This window comes from Jaculus jaculus, chromosome 4 (genome assembly GCF_020740685.1).
Source record: "Jaculus jaculus isolate mJacJac1 chromosome 4, mJacJac1.mat.Y.cur, whole genome shotgun sequence".
NCBI lineage: Eukaryota > Metazoa > Chordata > Mammalia > Rodentia > Dipodidae > Jaculus > Jaculus jaculus.
Genome location: NC_059105.1, coordinates 66,324,223 through 66,352,152, shown reverse-complemented (window position 1 = coordinate 66,352,152; position 27,930 = coordinate 66,324,223). Strand labels below are relative to the sequence as shown.

The 27,930-nt window shown below is 45.1% G+C and overlaps 1 protein-coding gene and 1 non-coding gene across 6 annotated transcripts in view; one reads left to right on the top strand and one right to left on the bottom strand.

Annotated features, from left to right (window-relative positions):
* Rapgef4 (Rap guanine nucleotide exchange factor 4) overlaps positions 1-27,930 on the top strand; it is a 336,159-nt gene that overhangs the window by 152,083 nt on the left and 156,146 nt on the right. The gene's annotated exons all lie outside the window — the stretch shown is intronic.
* LOC123460340 lies at positions 13,409-13,515 on the bottom strand. Its single transcript, XR_006636905.1, has one exon. It is a non-coding gene; the product is annotated as a U6 spliceosomal RNA (small nuclear RNA).

Genomic DNA, 27,930 nt, shown 5'->3' with positions numbered 1-27,930 from the left:
GGGGCTTTTAAATTTTTTACTCTGTATACTTCTGACTTTTGACTTTTTTTTACTATAAGAATGAGTTATGGATTATTTGTGTAAGTCATTAAACTTTATAAAAATAGGAAGGTTGTAGCTTGGTGTTCTGGGAAAAGCACTCTGAGTTGCTTCCCAAAGAGATTGTTCAGGAAACCAAAGGTGGGTGTAATGGAAGTTTTCTGCTCTTTATTTTGGTAGTGGTTGGTCTGTTTATACAATGAGCCATGAGAGAGTTTTTTCCCAAAAGACTTTCAGGAAGCATACCTGTACCACTTGCAAATGAGATGGGCAAATGAAACTGGGGTTTTCTGGTGGTTGGCTATAAGGGAAAGGGCCAAAAACTTATAGGGCTGGAGAGATGGTTTTAGTGGATAAAATGCTTGCCTGCAAAGCCTAAGGACCCAGGCTCAATGCCCCAGCACCCACATAAGCCAGATGCACAAGATGGCACATGTGTCTGGAGTTTATTTGCAGTAGCTAGAGGCCCTGGTGTGCCCATTCTCTCTGTCTCAAAAAAAAAAAAAAATGATAAAATATTTATGCTGGGTGTGGTGGTACAAGCTTTTAATCCCAGCACTCAGGAGGCAGAAGTGAGAGGATCTATGTGAGTTTGAAGCCATCCTGAGACTACATCGTGAATCCCAGGTCAGCTTAAGCTATAATGAGACCCTACCTCAAAAAAAAAAAAAAAAAACTTAGTACAATTAAATCTGAGCTCAATGGCCAGTTTGGTTCCATGTTTAGACATTGGAGTTAACAGCTGGTGGCTTTGCAAGTTCCTTAACCTCCATGTGCCTCAGTTTCCTCCTCTGTAGACTTGAGGCAGCACTGCGAATGTACTCCTGGCCTGGTGGTTGGGGTTCAGTGAGATAGGGCTACAGAGCTCTTACAGTGGGCACAGCACGTGGGTGGGTTCACTCACTACTGGTCTAGTTGGCTATTTTCCAGAAACTTCAGGATATCAGTTGTTCTGCTGGCCAAGTTTTCTGAACGCCCCTTTCCACACCAAGGATTTCTCAATTCACTAACTTTTGAGATACAACTTCTAAAATTGGAGTTTATTTCCTGAAACAATATAATGAGCACCTTAGCTTTTAGCTAAGGAACATGACCCTAAGCAACAATTACTGTCCTGAGCAAGGCACATCAGTACTGCCAAGCCTTTGCGGGGTGCAGGCTCTGCCATGCTCTACAGCTGCTGGGGTTTTTGAGCTCGGCTGTCTTAGTTTCCTTGATGGTCACCTGTCAATCCTCACTACTCCAAGTGGCCCACATTTAGTGCATTGTTTTATCGTTATGATTCTCTTTTCTAATAATGTTACATTCTTGGGAATCACACAACCAAGCCTGTTATAGTTGTGTGTGAATGGCAGTAATCTGAGGCTCTTTATGAGTAAGTGATCTTTGCAATTTCAGTGTTCGGTGATTTCTTTCCTTTTTTTTTTTTTTCTTTTTGGTTTTTCGAGGTAGGGTCTCATTCTGGTTCAGGCTGACCTGGAACTAACTCTTTAGTCTCAGGGTGGCCTTGAACTCACGGCGATCCTCCTACCTCTGCCTCCCAAGTGCTGGGATTAAAGGCGTGTGCCACCACACCCAGCTAATTTCTTTCCTTTTTTTTTTTTAAATTTTATTTATTTATTTGAGAGCGACAGACACAGAGAGAAAGACAGATAGAGGGAGAGAGAGAGAATGGGCGCGCCAGGGCTTCCAGCCTCTGCAAACGAACTCCAGATGCGTGCGCCCCCTTGTGCATCTGGCTAACATGGGACCTGGGGAACCGAGCCTCGAACCAGGGTCCTTAGGCTTCACAGGCAAGCGCTTAACCGCTAAGCCATCTCTCCAGCCCATTTCTTTCCTTTTTGATATCCCTATTCCATATACACAAAGAACAACTTCCTTCCCTTCTTCCTTTCTTTCCTTCCTTTCCCCTCCTCCCTCTGTCCCTCCTTTCCTTCCTCCCTCCCTCCCTTCCTAGAGTTTCACTACATAGCCCAGGCTGGCCTCAGGCTCCTGAATGCTGAAGCTAGAGGCATGCATGTGCTGCCGCAGTTTAGCTTCCTCTAGTCAGAAGAAAGCAACCCGAGCTCATGGGACTATCGCTGGGTTCAAGTCCTGAACCTGCTAGTTAGTTGTTACGTACGTTCACTTTCTTCTCTAACAAGGAAGATAAGACTGGCTATCCATTGACAGTAGGACTTAAATTCAATAGGATCTGTCAACATAAATGAAAGTGCTTTGCTAATTATCAAGTGCTGCAGTTTTAGCATTAGTATTATATGATCCCAACACATGTGTGCAGTTTTGCTTCCAGTGTGCTTGTAAGTGTCTGGTGGGATTCGAGAGTGAATGCTGTGCATTCCTTGCCAGAGAAATTCATCATTGGCCTTTAAATGAAATACCTTTTTTTTTTTTTTTTTTTGGAACATGTTATGAAACCATTACGAAGCCACCTTGTACCACCCTGTGGGATTCAGTGAGCTGAGGAGGAAAGATCCTTTTTTCTTTTAGATTTTGCCAATCAGTTCTTTTATACATACAGATGGAAAAGTATTAAAATAAATATGTGGTGTGTTCATGGGTTATAGTAGAGAACTGCTGATAATTAAGTAGATCCAGTACTTGTCTTCTAAATTTATATTAAATTTCTCAAATTAAATGACTTATTTCTGCACTAACCATCTGTCTTGGAGTGTACAGTATGAAATGCCATGTGACTAGTTAGTAATGTTCTTTTTCTCAAATAGAACTTTATTTTATTTTATTTTATTTTAGCAGATATCTGTCCCTTGCCCCTCTTCTTCACTTTCTGATCTCTTTGAATGATCTCTTCATTCCACAGCCCTTGGGGCTGGCTAACCCTGATCCCCCAATGGCAGATCAACACCCCACCCCGTGCAAGAACTTTAGAGCTAACTCACACCAAAGTAGACACCTTTGAGAGACTAGGTGGCTGAAGTTTAGCCAGAGGAGGCAACAGCTGGGGATGATGCAGGAAGCTTATTGGCAAAAGGGAAGATGATTTTCTGTTCTGTCTGTATTATGGAGTTGAAAAAGGCTCACATGACATAGCACATGAAAGTGTTTTACACGCTGTCAGGAGCAAGTGTGATCATGAGAGTCCACAGTCACCACCGCACACGTGAGTAGGAAGACATGCTAGAGCCACGGAATCTAAAGTTCTGGCTAATGAGAGCATCTGGCTGTTTTCTTGTGTTTGATTGTTTTAATCCATCATTGCACTACTTCGTGTTTTATCATTAAACTTTATATTTGCCAGAGTTCTGTCTTCAGCTGATTTGGAAGGACAAAGTCACATCAAGGGAGCAAATGGCTAGGAATACGGTCAGGAGGCAAGAGTTGACTCAGATTAAAATAATGTGTTTAACATATATATATATATATATATATATATATATATATATATATATATAATGCAGAAGTTGGATAGCTCATTGGTTAAGGCACTTGCCAGCAAAGCCCAAGGACCTGGGTTTGATTCCAGAGTACCCATGTAAAGCCAGAGGCACAAGGGGGTACATGCATCTGGACTTAGTTTGCAGTGGCTAGAGGCCCTGGCAGGCCAATACTCTCCCTCTCTCTGCCTCTCTATCTCAAATTTATAAATAAATATTTTTTAAAGTTAATCTAACCTTTGGGAATAACCTTCTCCACCAAGAAGTTAGAAACCCCATTAGAGAGGGGTAGAAAGACATTGAAGGAAACAGCAGTTCATTCTTCAAACAGCTAATAGAAGGACACTGAGGCCTAATATTAAAAAAAAAAAAAAAGTTTTTGAATAACCACCTGCCCACATTTTAGCCAAATTTTAGTCTCCTGGGAGATGTTTTCTGAAAATCTGGAAACACTCCCACCAGCAGCATTTGAGTGAAGCCACAGTCTACTCCTGAGTGGTCCCTGTGCAAACCCAACTTCAAGCAAGGTGAAAACAAGCTGCAAAACACGGTTTGGAAGAAGACCAGAGCGTGGGGTCTCGCCTCACCTTGTGTTCACTTGGTTAAAAAGAGCAAACCCGTGTCAGAGTCATTTCTGAGTAAAGAAGGGGAGAGATGATATATATGGTCAGTGAAATAATTGGACTCATGGAGTTGGGACAGCAGCTGTGGCATCAGACCAATTTTTCTCCTCATCGATTAGACTTCTTCTAGTAACTACACTGTCACCACAGCAATTTTGCTACAACAGTGACCTGTGATGACAGTGTTTAAATTCCACTCTAGCCATGTACCTCCACCCCAGGACCAGGGAGCCAACAGCGAGCCGTTAAAATGCATGAAGTGGTTCCTCCCTGGGAGGCCGCTCCTACGGCAGCGACGCCAAGTTGGAAGCCATGGAAGCAGTTTGAGATATTTTATCTTCAGATACAAAACCTTAATACCATGTTGACCTTGGACTGTAATTTGGGTAACCATTACTTAGTCCCCATTTTAGCAAGGGAGGTAGATTGCTTAGAAAACACGTGTTTGCAGTCAGTAGTGTTTCTGCATTAGGGCCCACATACCTATCTTGGATGAGTGTTTATGTCTGTGCCGCGATGTCTGTGGGGGTTAGCTCCAGCTCTCAAGTCTCTTATATAAAATGACATAGGTAGTGTTTGTCTATGAGGTATGCAAAACCTCCCCATGGTCTCTAAATCACCTCTAGCTTACAATACCCAAGACAATGTAGCTAGCGTTACACTCTATTATTTTGGGAGCAATGAAAAGAAAATTAACTCACACGTGTTTGGTGAAGATACACTTTTTAAAAATTATTATTTATTTATTTGCAAGCAGAGACAGACAGAAGATAGAGAATGGGCACGCCAGGACCTTGAGCTGCTGCAAACAAACACTAGGTACGTGCATCACTTTGCACATCTTTGTGCATCATCCACTTTACGTGGGTACTGGAGAATCGAACCCAGGTCATTAGGCTTTGCAGATAAATGCTGAGCCAGCTCTGCAGCCTTGAAGGTATACTCTTTTTTTTTTAAAAAAAAAAATTAAATCACTTATTGAAACTGTGGATGCCAAGCCATAGTTTCAGAAGGCCCACTCTATGGGGTTGCCTGGAAGACTAGATCTTGCTCGAAGAATTTCCTGTGAATTGCTTTTGGTTTCCTCATGCCATGTGTCAGGTTGTGGTACCTCAGTCTTTATCCAGAGGAGATCTAGAAACATTACAGCTCATGTGGGAATTTCCTGTGGCATCTGTGCCACGTCTCCTCAGCCTCTGTCACAGCCCAGGAGCATGCTCGATAAAGGTAGCAGGGCTGGTGTCCCATCAGTTCACGCATATGTGTCCCCCAACAGTTTTTGAGGTCTGCTCTACACGGACTTTGCCTACGCAGTTTCAGTTGCTAAACCCTTTTTTTTTAAATAAAAAAAAAATTATTTATTTATTTGAGAGTGACAGACACAGAGAGAAAGACAGATAGAGGGAGAGAGAGAGATTGGGCGCGCCAGGGCTTCCAGCCTCTGCAAACGAACTCCAGACGCGTGCGCCCCCTTGTGCATCTGGCTAACGTGGGACCTGGGGAACCGAGCCTCGAACCGGGGTCCTTAGGCTTCACAGGCAAGCGCTTAACCGCTAAGCCATCTCTCCAGCCCGGTTGCTAAACCTTTTGAACATGGTCCCTGTGGGATGATAGTGATTTGTTTTTAGATAAAATATGAAGCATGTATCAGCTCTACAGACCTAATTTCTCTTTTACACTGATCAGAAGGGAGAGATTTGTTGAGGAAAAGTTGACGGGATTTGAAAATCCCTCGTAGTGTTTTCATGTTATTTTAGATGAAACAGAAAGTTCAGTTTCAGCAAATGTCATTGGTGCATCATCTATACTGGGCCATGTCAGAGTTCAGTGGTGGCTCAGTGGACTGTCCCCCTGCTCTGACCTCAAGCGTCAGTGTCTTCCTCCTTCTGTCTGATGGCTTTCTTCACAAAGTCCCAATTTCCCCCAGTATTTGTTTGTCTCTCTTTCCCCGGCTAGTATTTGCTTTCTAAGATCCCAAATATCCTCTTGGAAATCCAATACCTGTTTACCCATCTGTTGTTGGTGGGACTGAAACCAAGACAGTATTGTCCCTAAGCTCCTGGCTTAGGGTCTTAGCTGTTCTCTATGTAAGACCTTTTGTTAGAAATGCAGATTGTAGCCGGACGTAGTGGCGCACGCCTTTAATTCCCAACACTTGGGAGGCAGAGATAGGAAGATCACCATGAGTTCCATTCTACCCTGAGAATACAGAGTGAATTCCAGGTCAGCCGGGGCTAGAGTGAGACCATACCTCAAAAAAAGAAAGAAAGAAAGAAAGGAAGGAAGGAAGGAAGGAAGGAAGGAAGGAAGGAAGGAAGGAAGGAAGGAAGGAAGGAAGGAAAAGGAAATGCAGCCTCAGCACCCTTTTGTGATGTGGTTGCTGCTGCCCTTCAGCCTCTGGGACCCTGTGGCGCCTGGAGGCCTCTCTATGCCTCAGTCTCCCTGTCCTGTCTTTCTTCTCTGGGCAGCTTGCTCTGTCTTTGTGCCGGCTCCTTATTGGCTCCCTCAGGCTCAGTCCAGCCCCTCCAAGTGGCTTAGTGCTTTGCATGGTTGACTTAGCTTCAAAGACACAGTTCTATTAGCACACCAGAGCACTCGTTGTTCTCCAGGGCACCCAACTCTTCTCCACTCTAACTGCAGAGTGCAATCTCTGCAAGAGCCCACAGTGCTCACAAAGTCTAATTACTGTATTTGCTATCCAGACTTTGACCACCCCCACCCCAGACACACACACACACCAAGTTTACTGACCCCTTCCCTAAATTGTGAACTCTTTCAGAGCCAACTGTCTTAACTCATGATTGTGACCTAGCCTGGGGGGTGATCCCTGACACAAAGCAGACAAAATAAAAATATTGTCTGACTTCAAGCAAGTTGACGTCTGTGTAGCCTTCTCTCCTCCTTGTGAGGAGTCGCCCCTGTCTCGTCTGTTGTGAGTGTGCTGGAGGCAGCACTGTGGTCAGCAAGACTGCATGTCCAGGCACACTGACCTCCTCACAGCTCTATCGGACCCCAGTGAGTGAGGTTCCCACCTCCGAAGAGCCGGGTGCTACTTTCGTAGGCAGTGCTTTTGCAGAAGAGAGAGTTACTTTATTTTGTTTTAAACTTTTGGCCAGGTGTTTCAGAGCAGGTATGACATGAAGCACTCTATAGTTTTCCAGATCAAAAAGAATCCCACTTTTATGTTTACGTGGAAAAGCATGTCCAAGCTAGGTCCAATTTGAGGAAATCAGAGGATAGTGGAGCAAGAAGAAAGCAGCTTTGATTTTAATAGTGTGTTCATGCTGTATGCTGCTATTGCTTTTTAGCATAAAATCTTTATCATTTCTCCTCTTGGCTTAAAGATATTGGTGCTTGAAAAAATATAGGCGGCATAAAATGGATTAAGATGAAGCACCTTCTGTTTAACCATGTCCATCTTTTCTCAACATCCCCCCGCTTTATTTTGCCAGACCATTTTATGCATTGGAGCCTTGTGTGTATTATGTATTCTTGCCTCTGGCCACTCTCTCCTTTGCAACTTAGAAAACACCTCCTACAAGGTGTCAAGATCTTCCTGCTTGGTTTTCGTCTTCCTTGAACAACTTCTGAATTCCCTTCCGGTGCTCCCATGGCACTCGGTAGAAAAATACCTTCAAGTATATATAATTACCTGCTTTAAGTGTCAGAATGACTAGGGCTGTGTTTATCTCCTGCTAGCGGATGGGGTCCTGCATCCTGAGTGTCTCCTGTGTAGCACCCAGCTGCCTGCAACCAAGCAGATGCCCCAGCAGTGACAGCTTCCTAAGCGAGCGTCGATTGTTATTCACCAGGACACAGGACAGAGTGTCGATGAATGTGATTCCTCCATGCATGGGCAGAGTGGAGGTGGATGTTAATGACTTGTCCACAGCACAGGATGTAGAGAGAGCAGAGAAAAACACATGGCACTTGGTGGAATTATAGAATCCCGATGATAAAGGATTTGGGAGTTATATGTCTCCTACTTTTTCCATGTCTTACCCCATGACAGCTGTCTTGTTAAAGAAAATAATAAAGCTGAGATTGAAGAGGGGTCTTGGCCAGGACGCCTCGGAGACATACCCACCCCCTCACCCCCAGCTCTCCTTTATCTCTTGGCTGTGTAGTGCCAAGACTTTTGGGAGGGAGGTGACTAGGCACGGTATATCAGTTGCAGCTTTATTGAGAGAATTGCTAACCCTTCATTCTTTGTGGAGGGAGATGGTGTTTCTTGGTAGACTGACCTCTCATTGGAGGAAACAGATGAGCTAATCTCAGCCTAAGTTCTTGCTTTCATTTGTTGTAAACAAGCTGGTTTCTTTCTCCCTTTCCACTTTTCCTTGTGGGATACAAGGAGAATTCTCAGTGTCTGATATGGTGTCTACCGTATCTACAGATCTGAGCACCTTGAAAATTGCTTTGAGTCCACAGTGATCTTTGCAGGAGTTTGGTGACCTAGCTTGTACCACCATCTTAATGTTTTCTCCTTTTTCATGGAAGATTGGATCGAAAAATGGAAAGCAGTGTTTTTCAAGACTTTCCCGTATTTATCTGAGCAGTAGTGACTTCACGTAGCTCGAGTCATGAACTGCTGGGAGCTTCGCATCCTCAGACGGCCTAATGGAGAGCATTTGACCTGGCGATGAGCCCAATTGTCCATCTTCCCGGGGCTGGAAACCACTTATGGGGATGTAGGATGTGCTTTAATCGACTTCCTAGACACCTCTCCACTGGGGAAGAAGCCGGCAGACAAGGAGAAGAGCCCAGAGTGCTGACAAGTAATTGCTGAGACAGATCAGTGGTTTAGAGCTCATCTTAAATACCAAGGAAGTCGTGTTTTTCATCACAAAGATCCTATTTGAATGGAAACATAGAAACGAAACCTCCGTTAAAACTTACGAAGTTAGGGCTGGAGAGATGGCTTAGCGGTTAAGCGCTCGCCTGTGAAGCCTAAGGACCCCGGTTCGAGGCTCGGTTCCCCAGGTCCCACGTTAGCCAGATGCACAAGGGGGCGCACGCGTCTGGAGTTCGTTTGCAGAGGCTGGAGGCCCTGGCGCGCCCATTCTCTCTCTCTCCCTCTATCTGTCTTTCTCTCTGTCTCTGTTGCTCTTAAATAAATAAATAAATAAATAAATAAATAAATAAATAAACTTACGAAGTTACATTTTAAGGGTGGAGACCCTCCATTTTTTCCTTGCTAGAGAGCTGTGAGATCACATGACATTGTGTCCTTTTAAATTAATGGGCTTTGAGCATCCTTTGGGCATGTTTTATAAAGGAAGAAATCCATTTTGGCTGGAGCCTCATTGTTCAAGCTTGGCAGTGATACTTATGCATGGCAATAATGTCAGTAAAGAGGTCTTGTTTGCTTACAAACAGATTTCAATGGTTGAGAGACCAAATTATGTCCTGTTGCTAGAAACATGGGCAGTATTTGGTCTCTGTTCATCTAGCTACTTTGCAATTAGGATTGAGTCCAAGTAACAAATGCCTCTTCTCCCATGGTGGTCACTACAACTTGCAATTCCCACTGACAGGAAAAGGTTGTGTAAGGGCATAGGTCTACACACAAGGATGAGTTGTAGTCAAATATATGTGTTCAGACTGCTCCAGGCATCTGATTTGTTACTTTCTTTTTTTAAAAAAAGTTTTTATTGATTTATTTGAGAGAGAAAGAGGTAGAGAGAGAGTGTGTGTGTGAGAGAGAATGGGCGCTCCAAGGCCTCTAGCCACTGCAAATGAACTCCAGATGTATGCACCTCCTTGTGCATCTTGCTTATGTTGGTCCTGGGAAATCGAACAGGGGTCCTTTGGCTTTGCAGGCAAATGCTTTAACTGCCAAGCCATTCCTCCAGCCCTGATTTATTACTTTCTTATGATAATCAACAAGGAAAAAAAAATTTAAGTACAAATAGAAATCTTATGAGATTCTTATCAAAGTCAGTATGTGAACTCCTGAACAATGAATGGCTTCTCTCAGCCATCTTGCAAAGGAAAGCCCACTCCAGTACGCCAGCCCACTTAAGGGTTAAAGTAGCCTGTGTTCCTGGGGGTCTATGTCTCAGAACGTGGGCATGTTCCATGGTACGTGGGACAAGTGGGTGCAGCCACAGAAAAAGAGAAGTTGCATGCCTCACTATGTGAGAGCGGCCAACGTCCCAGCCACTCCAGTCCTGAAAAACACTGGAACAAGCATCTCCCTGCTAGAAAGTGAGGGAGCAGGGCTGCCCAGGGTTGTCTGAGAAGAATTTAGAGAGTTTCAGTTTGGGCAGCCGAGGGTCTGACGCCAGACCTCTGCTTTTGCCTATGGAAAGCTGGGGGTGACATTTGTAGTGGCTCTATTTAAGGACAGGAAGTTTGGGAAGTTTGATGACTGATAAGAGGCAAGGCTCCGAGTCAGAGCTTGAATGACTGGCGACAGTCACTTCCACAGTTGTCCTTGGGGACTCCTGTGTGACCTTTTATGGCCTCTTCTGCTTCCCCACCACCCCCATTTTTTTAAAAAAATAACAGATTTCTAAATAGGTTATTCTAAAGGGGACTCAGAGTTTCCTCTGAAAGAAAAGTTAGCCCTTATGTAAAGGGGGGCTTATTTTGAAGAGTGATCATTGGGGGAGGGGAGTTAATGTCATTTTCCTACTTCTTTCTGCAAGTGAGAAAAATCACTGAAGGGGGTTTTAGAATCTCATCGCTTAGAACTTCATTCACTATGACTTCCTGCTCTTGGCACACATCAGCCACATTACTGTTCCTTCTAGCTCGATCCAACATGCCTGCAGTCTGAGGGTCCTAGCATCTTTAAACCAAGGCAGGCGGCTTCTAATGAACTCACAAGAAGTGTGTTTTGGGGGGCGGGGTGGAGGAGGCTTGAAGAATACTCCTGCCATGCTGCTATGCCAACCTGAAAAATGAAAGGCCTTACCCCACAATTTCTCTCCTTTAACTCAGGACCAGACAGTGTTTGTGGAAATCCAGGGCAAAATGAAAACACGGGAGCCTTTGTTGAAAATGAGTTGAATGTCAGGACAGCAGAGGCCCAGCAAGCGTTGAGCCAGGCACGCGGCCCTCTAGCTGGGTCTATGGCACTGCACAGGCTGTGTGCCCAGAAAGCCAGCCCTGGCATTGCTTATCTTCCGTGGGTGAATTCCACGGCGGGTGCTTACCTGATCTTCGTAAATATTACCCGTGACATCTGTTACATAGTAAGTTTCATGACATGTCTCAAAGGCTTCTGATTCCTTCACCCTCTCACGGTATACTTGTCTCCTTTCTCTCCTCCCCCTCCTCCTCTTCCTTCTCCTCTTCTTCCTTTTCAAGACACTTGCTTTTAGAAGTCGGCTTTGATTTCCGCTTTTACGCTCCTTTTTCTCACCCTGCTGCCATGACATCTGTTTATCTCAAAATGCCGGGCCAGCATTGAGCTGAAAGGCTCTTGATGGAAAAGGGAGACTGATTACGAGAAGCAGAGAGTCAAATTCATGGTCATTTGTTCTCATGGTGGGATGAGAAGCGGGCAAGAGCACGGTGGAGGGTGCACGTGCACAAGCGGGGTGGGCAGACGCCTGCTGTCCTTCCCCAGCGAGCTGTCCAGTGCAGTACAGTATCGGGAAGAGGAGCTGTCTGTCTGCATTTCTTCCAATCGGCATCGACATTTCTGGCAGCAACAAATACAAGGAGCTTTACCACGTCGACTTGGGGATGGCTAAGCAGTATGTTTGCTGTCCTTTGTAGTAGGAGCCTCCCACATATTAAGTGGGAGCTCTTTCTAATTCATTATCAAAGTCCATGAGAGAGGAACTTCTCAGATCTGCAGCGCACATGACTTTCCTCTTCGCTGCTCCTTGCAACGATTTTGATAAAAGGCCCCCTCCCCCGCAGACCTGCTTGCATGGGGGGAAGAAATCATAGCAAGTGAAAAAGCATGTAAGGCCATTCTTGGTCCTTTTTGTCCCACGAATTGTGGACGTGGAAGAAAGGACTTTTAGGAGCGGGAGAGTCGGAACATGAGCAATGCATGTCTGAGTCTTCGGTAATACTGAGCATCCAGCTAGGATAGCCTCATGGCTCTGGGAAGCATTTCTTTTCATTGATGATTGGATCGTGGTTTAGAATCAAATTTTATTTAGTTGCATGATTGTAATTTAAGACCCAAACTTCTAGTTCTGCTCTTTCTTTGTCAGTAGTGTCACGGGCCGTGACTTACCTTCCATTTTACGGGGATTATGGGTGGTCCTGGGGTGCATTACCATACCACCCCCCACCAACTTATTCCCACTCTTCCAGTGTGCCTGCTATGGGATGTTTTCCTAAACCACAAGAGCTTCCACAGCCTGGACATATAATAGTTTGCAGGTTGGCAGGGGGTGGGGGGAGTTTGTGCCCCTGGGGGGCTGGACAGATAGACGAAGGGCATCTCCAGACAGGGGAAACTTAAGTGAAGGCTCGAAATGACTCAGCCCTTGGGGAGAGCTGCCAACACCTGGGACATAGGTTGAGGTTCGCTCAGAACCATGGGATGGGGGAACATGTGCCTGTGTCCTGTGTGGAAGCGGTGAAGAGACAAGGCGTGTCCTGAAACATCGGGGTACAGTGACAACCGTGTCCTTCTAGCATTTGCACCTCATGAAGCCACTCTAATGATGGCTGCCCCAGATGAATGGTGCCCAGCGCTGGCATCAGCCTCGGGATTCCAGGCTCTTTCCTCCTTCTTTTATAGTACTGCAACAACTTTACCTCTGTTCCTGTTCTAATGAGTCTGTTGCTTTTGTCAAGGCCTCAGGGGCATAGGGTATTTGCCGCTGCCATAGTTGGGGTGAAATCATTCAGGGAAACTTGTCCTTTGTAGGCTTCAGAAGAAAGGGCTCCCAGAAGGCCCGAAAGTCTTGAATTCCTGTCCACATAGAGCCCCTTTACTGAACCTGGCTCCTGGATCTGAAGATCCTCCTGAGTGCCCTGTGTCTTCCCCTGTCCTGTTTTATAGCGCCTCCAGAGGTTGGGGGTGTGGCTCAATGGTAGAGCACTTGCTTGCCTAGCATATTCAAGGCCTTGGGTTCAAACCACAGTGCTATACACAAAAACAGATAATCCTCTAATGTCGGCCCTGCTCACTGAAATCCTGATGTTTACAGTGCTTCAGTGCGATCCTTCACGTAGACAATTCTACTCAAATCCTTGGTGAAGGTGCTACTAGACAGACCCCATTTACCCCATCCAAAGACCTCTTCTCCATTCCTGAGCTAAAAGACAGAGAGAATCCAAGCAGACTGCTCTGCATGTACAGGGCATGGATCAGGGGTAGAACCTGACACAGCCATCAGTTCTTCTTTTAATTTTTTTTTTTCTTTGCTCAAAAAAAATATGGAACGCTTCACGAATTTGCGTGTCATCCTTGCGCAGGGGCCATGCTAATCTTCTCTGTATCGTTCCAATTTTAGTATATGTGCTGCCGAAGCGAGCACTTCTTTTAATTTTTTAAAAATAGTTTATTTATTTATTTATTGGAGAGAGAGAGAGAGAGAGAGAGAGAGAGAGAGAGAGAAAGGAAGGAAGGAAGAAAGAAAATGGGTGCTCCATGACCTCCAGCCACGCTAAACAAACTCCAGACTCACGCAATACCTTGTGCATCTGGCTCACATGAGTCCTGGGGAATCGAACTTGGGTCCTTAAGGGTTCACAGGCAAGTGCCTTAACCACTCAGCAGTCTCTCCAGTCCCAGGTCTTCTTTGGAAGAACACTGTACTGACTGTTTTGTGACTGTATGGCAGGAAGGGGGTGGTGGAGACTGGTCAGGAACAACCTGCATCCTCGTCAGTTCTACACAGCTTGCTGGACTATCCACTGCCAGCCCTATGGATCGCGGCTGACTCCTCTTTTCTCCATCTGTTCAGTGTGGAGTGACCTGCAGAGAATATTCAAGTCCAGCCAGTTTCCTCATATAGATCTCTGCACAGGCCTTTTAAAGTTCACTGTCAACTTCATCATAGATACTCTCTTGGGAAAATATCACTTCATATTCGTATGCCCCTGGCCTCAAGAATCTAGGTAATTGGTTTCTTGTGAGAACTTCCAAAGCTTAACTTCTCTCTTCCTGCAAGGTATACAGTAGAAAGCCCAGGGCTAGGTTTTCTGAAAGTTGTAATTTTAGTTCTTTTCTGTCTTTCTTTTCCTTTTTTATTCTAGGGGAAAGGATTCAATGGGGGAGAGAGTAGAAGAGGTATTTTGTCTAAAGAAAAAAAAAAAAAAGAACATGTATTTTGGAAGCAAGTCTAAGTGACTACCTAAAGAAGTGGGAAGAGAATGGTCCATTTGCTGCGATCTGAATAGGAATTTAGACCGACTGCCAATCCAAGGAGTTAGTGAGAAGAGAAGCTGATCTGTGACTTTGGGAAACAAGGGTGCTGAAATTTGCCTTTGCTCTTCAAGCCGATTTCAGAGAAACTCAAAAGGATGGTCTTACCTGTGTCTTACCATCTGTTCTCTAATTCCAGTTTATACCAACCATTTCAAATGCTCGTACTAACGTAGGCACCTGCGCGCACTCACACACTGTCACGGCCTTTGAAGTGGACGGTGAACATTGCAAACTAATTATTGCAACATTGGTCTTGAACTGTCTTAAACTTTCTGCATGTTCATTGGCCACTTGATGTGCTTTGAGCCTCTTCAAAGCGCACCAAACAGAAGAACTGTGTCTGAATTTTCTTTGGAGAGCTCTTCATGGCTTCGGGTATGTGAGGGACGAGAAGTGAGGCGCGGGGGCCATTTGTTGTGACTTTCTGCGTCTGTTTTAAATGCTCCCTGGGCAGCATCCTGCAACGGCTCCGCTTTAATGTTTTCTGCTCTTTGTTTTTAATCTTTCTGAGACAACAGCTGGATTCCGCTTTCAGTACTTACTCTTGAGTCCCTGTCCTGTTGTGTGCCAATCTAGTGAACTTATTTTTTAAAGCATCTGACATCCGACTTTTACGAAGTATTTAAATGGAAGTTTGACTTTGGGGAACATGTCATTAATAACTGCTCAAAAGTAGAGCCCATGCACAACTCCAGAGAGCCAGAGACCTTCTTCTACCCTGGCAACCCTCTCCTCTGATTCTGCTGAAATGAGTTGCTAAATTACATGACCATGCCAAAAAAAAAAAAAAAAAAGAGGGGGTATGTTTTGTGGTTTTTGTTCGCAGATTCCTATAGATTTAATTTTTGACAAAGTGATTTGACTTCACATAAAGCAATTCTACTTCTAACTTGGTTTACTGAGACAGTCAAACCTGAGTTTTATGTTGAATCATTGGTTTCTAAGGGGTATTCTCCAGTCACCACGTGCTTTACCTTGATCAATTTTGTCTGTTATGATGGAATACTATAGACGGCGGAACTCTAGAGAATGGGCTCACCATTCTGGAGGTGGGGAAGTCTAAAATGGAGTGGGTGCATCTGGTGAGGGCCTTCTTGCTGCATCACAATGTGGCCAGAGGCCTCTCAACATGGAGATTAAGAGCCAGAAAGGGCCTCTCTTGTTTGTATAGCAAACTCATTCTGGTCATACTGGCATGAAGCTAGTCACGAGGCATGAATGACCCCTGACAGCTCCTAAAGTACTAGGTCTCAACATTGATGCCTTGAGGAATATGAATTTTGGAGACACATTCAAACTGTAACAGGCATTTTTGAGGACCATGTCATTATTTTTTGAATATGGGAAGCAGGGAGTGAGGGATAAAAGTAATATCCAAACAAAGACAGGGATCGCTGCAATTATCTCCAAAGCTACCCAGAACGACTGGCTTATGCAGGTGATGAATTTTTAGCATGATCTCTATTGTCACAATACATTATTTATTTGAATTCTTTTGCATGTGTACCTGTGTAGCATACATGCACTGTGTGGGTCCATTTGCGTGTGGGTGAGAACACGTGCGTGTGTATGTGCATGTGGAGACTGGTGTTGGGTGTCTTTCTTAGTCACTCTCCACTTTACTTTTCAAGACAGTGGGCGCCATTGAATGTGGAACTCACTGATTGGGCTAGATGCTGCTCGGTGAGCCCAGCAAGATCCTCCTGTCTCCTCCTCCCCAGTGCTTCATTTACAGGTATATGTTGCCACGCCCAGCTTGGGTTCCTGAATTCAGCGCTTCACGCTTGCTTGCAAGCGATACGCTCACAGAACCACCTCCCTAGACTCAACACAATAATTTAAAATATCTGCTTTTAATCAGATTCCTTATACTCCTTGCCACACTATCCTCTTCCACCGTAGCATTGTTTCAGAAAATCATAGTGAAAATGGAGTTTTTCCTGAGAAATACATGAGCAGCAAGAACTCTTTAATATAGTCTCTGAAAAAACATCACACTTTTAAACCTGTTTTAAAAATTCTCCATTCATCTCCCAGTATATATGAGCTACGGTTCTCACCAATGGGAGAGACTTAACTGACCAGAAGAAAACAGAACTTACTGGAGCTGGCCAGGCTAATATACCTTCCTTTAAAGTCTTGCATCTGAAATGTCCTTATTGAGATAGACAGAATGAAATTACCCAGGGAATGAATGAAGCCTTTTAGGGTCCATCAGGAAAATTATCTTCATCAGTTTTTTAAAAATCTTTTTTCTTTTGAGATAACATAATTTTCAGGATACATCATTACGACACACTGAATTATAATCTACAGATTAGAATATAATTGTGCAATTTGTGTTTAATTCTCTTGCTCACATTTTATATTAGGCATATTTCTTTGAAGACTTACAGTATTGTGTGAGTTTTTCATAAACAGCTATTTAAAGCCATTCACATAATCAAAATAATATTTATAGATATTCAAGAAATGAGCAGAAAACCTTACTCTGTGGATTTGCCACTGCCCCCCCCAACAAAAATAATTCAAGTTTTGGGTTAAGTTTCCTGAATGAATGTTGTAAGAATTAGTTTCTTTTGGAATGATCATACAATCGAGAGACTAATTTAAATTAGCAGGGCACACTGGGCTTGGAAGAGGGCATTGTGAGAAAGCAAAGCATAATTTTCCCCCAAACAAAGACAAGCTTGTTGGAGATCATGCTTTATTGCCTGGAAATTCTCTATATATGCAAAGTTGCTCATCAACTCACTGTTGGGTTTTGTGTGCTTGGTTTCTCCTTTTGTTTGGAAAATCAAATGCTAAAAAGAAGAAGAAGAAGAAACTCAGTATAGCTCTGCGTGCTATAGGCACAGAGAAGAACCCGCACATGCCGGTTCTTGTGCCCAGGTGGCACTCCTATGTGGCGAGCTGCCTGTGGGGGAGGGCTAGGCTAGGCTCCTGCAGGTAAAATTGGCAGATATGCTTCATCAGAACCCACCTGGAATCTCAGGAAAATGATGTTCCTGCATCTTTTTTTCTGATCCTTCCCTCTGACAGCCAGCACGATACACTGGGCAGGTTAGGTCAGTGTCCTGAAGTCCACTTGGGATCTTCTCTGTTTCTTTGTTACTTTTTAAAAAACTGTTTAAACTCCTATTCCATACACTTCACCCACTTATATACACAATTCAATAGCTTGTGGTTTGTTGTGCAACTATCACCACCACCCACAAATTTTAGCACATTTTTTGTAACCCCAAAATAACATCCCACACCTGAGCTCATGTTCTCCTGAGATCCAGGGTTGCAGAAATCGACTCAGGGAAATGCAGGCGGCTGTTGTTCAGGACCCTTCTGAATGGGAGCTCTCAGCTTTGGCATTGCACCTCACGCCAGGCCTTAGCTTCTTGGCACAGCAACTCCTCAGCTCTCAGCACACATACAGGACTTTGTCATTTGCCAAGCGCTTCCTGACAGGCTCCAGATAAGAGGCCTGGCCAGCAGAAAGACCAGAATCAGAGTGAGGGTTCCCAGGTGGCTGGCCTGGAGGAAGAGGGACAGCATTACATGGCACCATTATATCACTGTGGCCTATGTAGGCTGCCACCTGAGCACAGCTATGTGAGAACTTGCCTGTACTGGGAATGGCAGGAGAGCCAGTGTTCAGCTGGGAGTCTGAGCTAAGCAGATAGATGTAGGCCCCAGGTAGAGCCCCACATAGAAGGTTGGCGGCCCCCAAACATCAAGAGGGAAGGCTCTTGAAGCAGGAGATAATGGTCTGAAAGGGAGGAGGAGATGCTAGTAAGCATCTAATGGGAATGAAGCCAAGCCTGAGGCCAGGGGAGTTGGGGCCGGGCTGGGGCAGCAGGAAGAACTTGGAGAGGCTGCTGAACTCTGTGACCTGTGCAGGAACCACACAGGCCCCCACAGCTGTCATCTCTTATTCAGAGGTGTCCTGCTATCCTCTTTGGTCTAGCTGGATGGCTCTGGGCTTGCTTTTCCTGTCCCACCTGCCTCCTGTACCATTTCCTAAGCCCTCCTCCGTCCTCACCCAGTGAGGTTGTCCAGCAGTGAAAGAGCAAAAATCATGCCCGAGCCTGAAGATAGAGGACCATAAGTTCAGCCTGAGCTAGGGGAGAAATGGCCAAAGATCTATAGAAATTGAGATTAGGGGTAGGCACTGGCTTTTGAGCCCTCAGAGGCTATCTTTATACTCTGGAACCCTTCCTCCTGACTTATCATATAATGATCCACGGATGTCCAAGGCAGCTAAAGACATCCCTGAGGATGAGGACTGTCCAGAGCTCCTCATTCTGGTGAGCACCAGTCTCCCCCACCCCCAGAGATCAAGACAGGTGAACAGAAACTAGATTCTCCTAGTCGTTTACTTTTGTCCCATTCTTATGCCTCCCCTTCTCTTTCAGCTTTTTTTCCCTCCCCCTGAATCTTTTGTGAGTACTTTGAGTCACTGTACCCCTTTGTCTCTTGTACCGTCAGACCCTATTTCTTTAGAACAAGGACATTTCTTATAGAACCAAAAAGCAGTGATCAAAATCAGTAAATCTAAGTCCTTTGGATACTAATAATACTCAAACACAACCTGTAATGTTTTAGCATTAATTTATTTATTTGACAGAGAGACAGAGGTGGGGGGGAGAGAGAGAGAGAGAGAGAGAGAGAGAGAGAGAATGGGCATGTCGGAACCTTCAGCTACTGCAAACAAACTCCAGACTCATGCACCACTGTGGTGGTTTGCTTCAAGTGTCCCCCCTAAACTTAGGTATTCTGAATGCTAGGTTCCCAGCTGATGGGGATATTGTTGGGGGCAAGCTTATGGGTTTTATAGCCAGTTTGTTTGGCACACCCTCCTGTTGCTGTGGTCCACCTTATGTTGGCCAGGGGGTGATGTCCACCCTCTGCTCAGGCCATCGTTTTCCCCTGCCATCGTGGAGCTTCCCCTCGAGCCTGTAAGCCAAAATAAAGTGGTACCGAGGAGTGAGATTGCTGCTAGACACCTGACTATGTGGCTTTGGCCTTTTGGAGCTGATTTTCAAGAGGAATATGGGAGGATTTGGAACCTTGGCCTAAGAGATGCCTTGCAGTGCTGTAAGTACAGCTTGATGGTCTATCCCGGTCTGAGCTGCAAGACCTGAATGCAGTAAGAACTATGGACTATGAGGTTTGGCTTATGAGGGTGAGAAAGAGCTTTGCCTGAACTAGGCTAGCAGTTTGTGTGAGAAGCTTGCTCTTATGCCCATGTCCTGGGAAGTTGTGCAGGGTTGCTTTGTGTAAAAATGAACTGGTGTGAGCAGAGGATATGGCACAGAAAGAAAAATCTTTGGATGAACTGCTGCCTGTTCAGCTGCAACTGAAAGATTACAACCTTTGAGACTGGGCCAGCTGACTTGTGCTGGGGCAACAGGAAGAATGTCGACTCTTTTGAAGGGGCCTGAGTGCTCAAGGAGTGTCCTGTTCTTCAAAGTCTGCTTAATTCCCCCCTGGATTAACAAATTGGCACCCTACCTGGTATTGGGAGTATAAGAAATGCTTGAAAGAGGGTCATTGAGTTTGCAACACGGTCTTGTGTTTTGGAAATGGCCATGGGCAGTATGAAGCAGGTTTGCTGGTTGCCTGCATAGAGACCCGATGGGGCCATGAGGATGAACCGTGGCTTGCAGTGGAGACCCAGTGGAGATGCCTAGACCATAAGATGGCTGCCAAGGTGCTGCCGGCCTTGATGAAGTTTCCCAGGACTGTGAATAGCCTAGCTGGAGGGGCGGAATTGGAATGCCAGAGATTTGTTGCTGGTTAGAATTATCAGACTTGAAGATTTGTCACTGGCTAGAGTTGTTGGACTTGAAGCTACAGAGTTTGATGTTTGCCCTGGTTTTAAATCTTGTATTGGTTGAATGTTTTTTTGCTATGCCCAATGCCAACTATTGCAGTGTGAATATTCTGTGCCATTATGGGTTTTTTGAGGTTATTTTTTGGTATTATGGCTCAGTTAAAAGATCTTGGACTATGGGGATGTATGAACATCATTGGGATTTATAAAAACTATGGGGACTTTTAAAAGTCAGACTGAATGCATTGTCTTTTACATCATGTATGGATATCAGTTTATGGGGGCCAGGGGTGGAATGTGGTGGTTTGATTCAGGTGTCCCCCATAAACTTAGGTGTTCTGAATGCTAGGTTCCCAGCTGATGGAGATTTGGGAATTAACGCCTCCTGGAGGGAGTATATTGTTGGGGGCGAGCTGATGGGCTTTATAGCCAGTTTCCCCCATGCCAGTGTTTGGCACACCCTCCTGTTGCTGTGGTCTACCTTATGTTGGCCAGGGGGTGATGTCCACCCTCTGCTCATGCCATCGTTTTCCCCTGCCATCATGGAGCTTCCCCTTGAGCTTGTAAGCCAAAATAAATCTCTTTTTCCCAGAAGCTGCTCTTAGTTGGGTGATTTCTACCAGCAATGTGAACCAGACTGCAACAACCACCATGTGCATATGGCTCACTGGGTTCTGGGAAACCAAACATGGGTCCTTTGGCTTCACAGGCAAGCGCCTTAACTGCTAAGCCATCTCTCCAGCCCAGTATTTTGTTTTCTTTAATCAAAGATTAAAGTTCTCATTTAAACAAACCTTAATTGAAGTTCATTTTTTCTTCTGACAGTTACATTTGTCTTTTAAGTACATTACATGAAAACCTTTTGCCAAGTTTATAAAACATAGCTGATAGTTCACATAGTTACAAAATACACCAATGAGATGAAACAATCAGATAAATCAAAGGAATTTTCTGAGTGATATGCCTGCATAGATGTTTGCCTTGGAATAAAAAATTTTCAGTACTCTCTCAATTTTGAGAATATAACTGAAATTATACATAAGTCTTCTAAAAATAAATTTCAGGGCTTGGATGATTAAAGGCACTTACCAGCCTGGGTTCAGTTCCCCATTACCCACATAAAACCAGATGCATAAAGTAGTATATGAATTTGGAATTTATTTACAGAGGCAAGAGTCCCTGACATGTCTAGTTTTATTCTCTCTCTCTCTCTCAAATTAATACATAAGATTTTTTTTTTTTTTTTGGTTTTTCAATTTAGGGTCTCACTCTAGCCCAGGCTGACCTGGAATTCACTATGGAGTCTCAGGGTGGCCTTGAGCTAACGGCGATCCTCCTACCTCTGCCTCCCGAGTGCTGGGATTTAAGGCGTGTGCCACTACACCCAGCCATAATATTTTTTTTAAGTAAATTTTACCCATGACTACATTTTAGCATTAATTTGGCTCTATCATTTTCCTCCATACTTCCTTAAAGATCACACAGTTTACTAGTATTCAGAGAATTTTGATGAATTAACTTTACGTTTTTGTTTGCAGCAGCATCACCTGATTGTCATGCTTCCCCTCACCCCTCCTTGAAAGCATGGGGCTCATTCATACAGAGCAAGTAAATACCACAGATTCCTGGCCATGTTCAGCACATGATTCCAAATGTCATCTTTCATAGCATCTCCTGATCACTTGCTTTATCTTTGTAGATCTTCCCTGTGTTTGACTGTTTATTTATTTATTTATTTTCCAAGCACTAGTTGTTCTAAATGAAAATGGACCCTTTGGTAGAATCCATCTAAGGAGAGCTGATGTGGAGGAAATGGGGGCTAATGTTTATTGCGTGCCACGCTGTGGGGTGCTTTGGTTATCTCATTCAGTCCTTCCAGCGAGCATGGGGGTGCTACGGTAATACTTCTGGCTTAGTAGTGAGGAACCTGAGCTGCAGAATCATTAAGAAATTCAGTCAGTGATTCATTCACTTCACAAATGCTCCCTGGGAGCCTTGCGGGTCCCAGACATTTGCTAGATTTTCGATAGCCAGTGAGAAGAATGTGGCTGGGGAGATGGCAATGAGGCAGCACATGCTCAGATGTAGTCAGTGAGGCACATTACACTGGTGATGTTGGAATTGGGATGTTGAGAAAGACTGTGTCACGTAAACCGGGATCTCAAAGAAGGCCGCTCCAAGGCATTGATGAGTGGACACAGAGGAGACGCAACTCAAGCCAAGTGGCAGGGAGTGCATTCCAGGTGACCGTAGGCCTCAGGGGGAAAGCTCGGTGTGTTAGGGAGCTGAAAAAGACCAGTGTGGTTGGAAAGGAAGGAACAAGAGAAGAGTGTGGGAGCTGTGGCTGGATGGGCAGGAAGGTCCTGAGGCTGATCAGCCCCGGCAAAGGCTTACAGTGTGGGGATTGCAGCTCATGTTTGCCTGGGTCTTAAAGCTTTTGTCTCCACCCCCAAACCCACCCCCTACCCCAATACCCTTAGCCTTGCCTTCTGTCATGCCCCATCTGGCTTTGACATGTGGCATCCTAATGTTCTCTTCCATGCTGCTTCCAGGCGGCTGTTAGTGTTCACGCTGGGTGAAGTGGGGCCTGGTCTGCTACTGGTGCCTTTGAAGGGACACTAGAGAGGATAGGCCTGGAGGGGATCATAAGAACACAGCTTGCAGAGAAAACAGGGTGCAGGTGAGCCGGGATGGAGCGGTGCATGAGACCAGGATCCATGCAAAGGATTCAAAGCACTCAGAGGCTTCCCAAACCCAGCTCGATTCCCTAGAAGCAGACAGTAAATATGAATTGCTGTATTGAGAAGGATGCCTTAAGGTTGCTCATTGGAACCTGAAACAAGAATTAAAAAACCCATGATAACGGACGTGAATAAAGAAAGTAGGCACAACCAACGGGAGGGCAGTAAGGCTGCTGAAATTGGAGATGTATCAAAGTAGAACCCCTAATGGTGAAAAGTAATGGAAGGTGTGGTGTTTTCAATGTAAAAATGTCCCCCATGGCCTCAGGTATTTGTGATTAAGCTTCCTTTGTGATCTCCAGCTGGTGGAGCCTCTGGGAGGTGGAGCTTTGCTGGCGGAGGTGTGTTGCTGGGGGAAGGCCTGGGGGCTGATCCATCCAGCTACTGCACGTTCAGAGACAGCTCACTCTCGCTGTTCTCTCCCTGCTGCGGATGTGCTGAAGTGAGCCAGCTTCCCCTGCCAGGATGAAGCTTCCCACTGAGACTGTCAGCCTGGAATAAACCCTTTCCTCCCAAAAGCTTCTTCCAATCAAGTGTTTTGTCCTAGCAGCAAGAAGGTAACTACTACAGGAAAAGTGCTATGTGAGGTCATTGCTGCAGAGAATAAGACCATGTGGGCTTAGGTCTTTTGGAACTTACTTGCAGGTGAAATATGGAAGGATTTGGTACTTTGGACTACAGAACTCTTGCAGTACTATAAGCTTGATGGGCCATTCTGTCAGAGTTTGGAGATTCTAAATGCTAAGAAAAAATGTGGACCCTGAAGGTTTAGCTTATGAGGTTTTAAAGGGGAAGGGAAAATTTTTGTTGGAACCGGGCTACTGGCAGAAAGACTGGCTATATTTTGTCCATGTGCTGAGAATTTGAGAAAAGTTGAATTTAAAAGTAATGTGCTTGTGGGCTTGGTGGAGGAAAGTATATAGAACAGAAAGGTATTGTTGTGGTCAGCTTCACATTGCTGAGATGAACTTCCAAACCAGACACAATTTGCCGGAGGAAGAGATTTATTTCAAGCTTATAGGTCCAGGGGACGTTTCGTCAGTGGCAGAAGAAGCTGGCTCCCTTCCACAGATCCAGGCAGAGAGACACAACCAAATAGCCAACGCCACAGGCAAGCAGAGCACAAAACCTCTCTGCATACCTTTAGGCTGGAATTCAGGTATGTCCCCCAAACACACCTTAGGGCTGGACCCCAGGATCTGCCCACAGTGGCACCTCTTCAAGCCAGGTGGCTAGAAATCCAAGTTGACAAGACCTGAGTCTGTTGGGAGATACACATCCAGACTACCACAGATATGAAAAACGTAACGTTTGCCACAGAAATTTCAAGCAAGTCTGAAGTTCAATATACAGAGACTGAATTTAGGCCACTTATACTGCAAATGTTAAAGGGATTATCACTATGACAAACTGATCAACTGTTCTGCATTGGCATAACGGGGTCAATGCCTAACCCACTATACCTAACCCACTGAAGTCTCAAGGTAATAAGAATGCAAATATTGGGCTGGAGAGATGGCTTAGCAGTTAAAGTATTTGCCTGCAAATCCAAAGGACCCAGATTCAGTTCCCTAGGACCCATGTTAGCCAGATGCACAAGGGGGTGCAGCATGCATCTGGAGTTTGTTTACAGTGGCTAGAAGCCCTGGCATGCCCATTTTCTCCCTCCCTCTCCCTCTCCCTCTCCCTCTCTCTCTCTCTCTCTCTCTCTCTCTCTCTCTCTCTTCCCCTTTCTCTGTTAAATAAATAAATAAATAATATTTTTTTTAAAAAAAGAATGCAAATATTTTAGAAAGGAGGGGGCCTGAAGAAAGAATGCTCAAGGAGTTTCCTGCTCCTAAAGATCAAGCTTTATCCTCCCCCACCCCTTGATTTACAAACCTGATGGTAAAGTCCACTTGGTGCTGAGTTTAGAACCATGAAAATCGCAGGGAAGAGGGTCATTAGAGTGGGGTCATGGTTCTAGGAGCCATTCAGATGAGGCAATGTGAGGCAGTCCCAGCATGGAGGCCCTGTGAGTCCACCATATGATGAGCTGTAAGTGGAAGTAGAGTCCCCAGAAGTGTAGAGATTCCAGGACTATTGGATGGCTTCTTGTCTGACTTGGGTAGATTGCTCCAGAAAGCAATAGCACAATGCAGGGTGGGTGGGGGGAGGCAGAAATTTGCCTAAGCTTACTTCATCATGGATTCCATATGCCAGACACAGAGCTGCAGGACTGGATGTTTGCCCTGCTAGTTAGTGATGTTGACTTAGCCTAGTCTCTCTTTATTATCCCTTCTTTTTGCAATGGGAATGTGTACCCTATGCCTCTATGTGTCAGAAGTGTGCAGCTTGTGATTTGATTTTACAAGGCTCACAATTAAGAGGCTGTCTTAAGTCTCAGATGAGACTGGACCTTACACTGGTATTTGGATTAGTAAACACTATGGGAGCTTTTAAAATTCTACCCAGTGCATTTTGCAGCATGAAATGGTCATGATTCTATGGGGGCCACGGGAAGAATGTAGTGGTTTGAATCTAGATGTCCCTCTTAGTCTTGTAATTAAGCTTTCTACTTGGTCCCCGGGCTGGTAGAGCCTTTGGGAGGTAGAACCTTGCCAGAGGAGGTGTGTTGCTCAGGGCAGACCTGGGGGGTCAATCAGTCTAGCCCACTGGATGTTCAGAGGTAGCTCAGTCTTGCTGCTGCGAATGTGTGATGAAATGAGCTTCATCACCATGCCCATCATCATGGTGAAGCTTTCCTGTAAGTCTGTAATAAACCCTTTTCTCCTATAGTCTGCTTCCGATCGAATGTTTTAACCCAGCAACTGCTACAGAAGCTAAGAAATGCTGTGCTTGGGGCTGCTGAGGGGACAAACTAGATGGTTCAGTGCCCTTGTGTAGTTTGCATCCTAATGACCAGTGTGCATGAATATAGTGGAAATAGTGATACTGTGTGGATGCCATATGCCGACTGGGGGTAATGGCATAGGTTTGGTCAGAAAATACCTGAGAAATGTACCTTGAGTGTGTCCCAGTGGTAAAAGGTTTTGAAGAACTGGGCCAGAGCCTAAGCAGGTATCTATTTATACTGGCGCAGTCTGTCTGCCCCAGGGTGGAGTCTCCTCTGATCAGCTTCCTTCTGCCCTTCTTGCTGTCTACCCTGCGAGCAGAGAATTTTGCAGCAAGAAATGATGAAATGTAAGCAGTTAATGCCGCGGGGAGGATAGCCATGGGCGATTGCTCTCTGTGAAGTGACCCTTTAATTCAGGTTTTCAAATGATTCACACATCCTGACTCTGTATTATAAACACATAAACACTTTTTTTGGGAATGTCCATCTTTTGTATTATTGACGTTACTGTTAATTTTTTTTTTAATTTTGTTAATTTTTATTTATTTAGTTGTGAATGGTAGAGAGAGAAAGAGTCGGAGAAAGGGAGAATGGGAGCGCCAGGGCCTCCAGCCACTGCAAACCAACTCCAGACGCATGCACCCCTTGTGCATCTGGCTAACGTGGGTCCTGGGAATCAAGCCTCGAACCAGGGTCCTTAGGCTTCACAGGCAAGCACTTAACCACTAAGCCATCTCTCCAGCCTGTTACTGTTAATTTTAAACGAACCAGGCTTTGTATATTAGTTTCAATTTAGAATAACCAAGCATACGATCCATCACCTTTTGAAGACTACACTGAGTAAACACAATGTCATTGAGCTATTTTCCCTTAACCCAGGAGGTAACTGCAATTGTTTTTACTGCTCACCGTTATGCCTGTGTGTTACATGTGTATTACATGGGTCTGTATTTTCGCAGCTTCAGACCAACGGTGACAAAAGGATGTATTATGCAGTAATAGCTCCTGAGCAGATTTAATGACTTCCGGTCAAAGTAGCCTTGACCCACTGTGTGTCCATCTTCAGCTTGCTTCAGTTTGGGTTCCACCTAGAGAAGCCCATGGTTAAGTAATTGGTCATATATACTGCATGCTATATCCTTGGGAGTTCCCTGAAACCTCTGAACCTTCCAGTCAGCTTAAAGGCAGAGGTGTTGCGCTGCAGAGAGACATCAGAGGCTTTGGCCTTGTCCACAGTGATGAAGCGAGGACTGTTTCACTATGGTTTTAGTGATGTGTGCTCTTTCCATCTGCCCCTGCACCATGTCTTTCCTTCATATCTCCTGCACTTCTTGGTCCCTTTGGGGCAGCATAATATAGGCCAGCTGCCCGCCTCAGCACCCAGTGCTGTTCTGGTTTTCCCATCAAAACCATTCCCCTCACAGATGCCAGAATGATCTTTGAAAAGCACCCATCTGCTCTTGTCAGTGCTCCGTCTGTAGGTCTGTAGTGTTTCCTGTTTGCTAGAAAAGTGACCCAGATCCTTACCATGTCGCCTCTACCTCAGATTCAGTGTGATTTTCCTGACTGCACATCTAAATTGGCCTCATCCCCACTGCTGGCTCATGGTTCCAGTATTCCCCATGTAGTTTTGCTTTCTAGCACTGCTGTGGTTATTCATGGGACTTGTGCATGAGTGGCGGTCCTTGTGAGACCGCGGGAGACCTGAGAGGACCCTACCTTGTCCCAACTGAGCAAGCACTGGCAGCAAGTGCTGTCTGCATGAACACGTATTCGTTACTTGTCCCTTCAGGATTCGAGCAGCTTCTCTATGGGGTGAGACCTGGCCACGGCCACGCCGGCTCCTCTCAGGCTGTGATCCTACTTCTAGCTGATGGTGCGGTGGGTCCTGCCCATACTGGTTGGTATCTTGGGCACTGCCAGTATTTCAAATGTGTCGGTTTGTCGGTGACTTCATGTGCTTACCTGTAGCTCTCAGCTTCTTAAGGGGCCCGGCTTGGACTCCTTCTTCTCTCAGAGCCATTGTGAGATGATTGTACTCTTGACTGTTCTCCACAGGCTCATCCTGAAGTAAAACTGGCCAGGAGTTCACAAGCAGAATTATGCCTCCCTTTA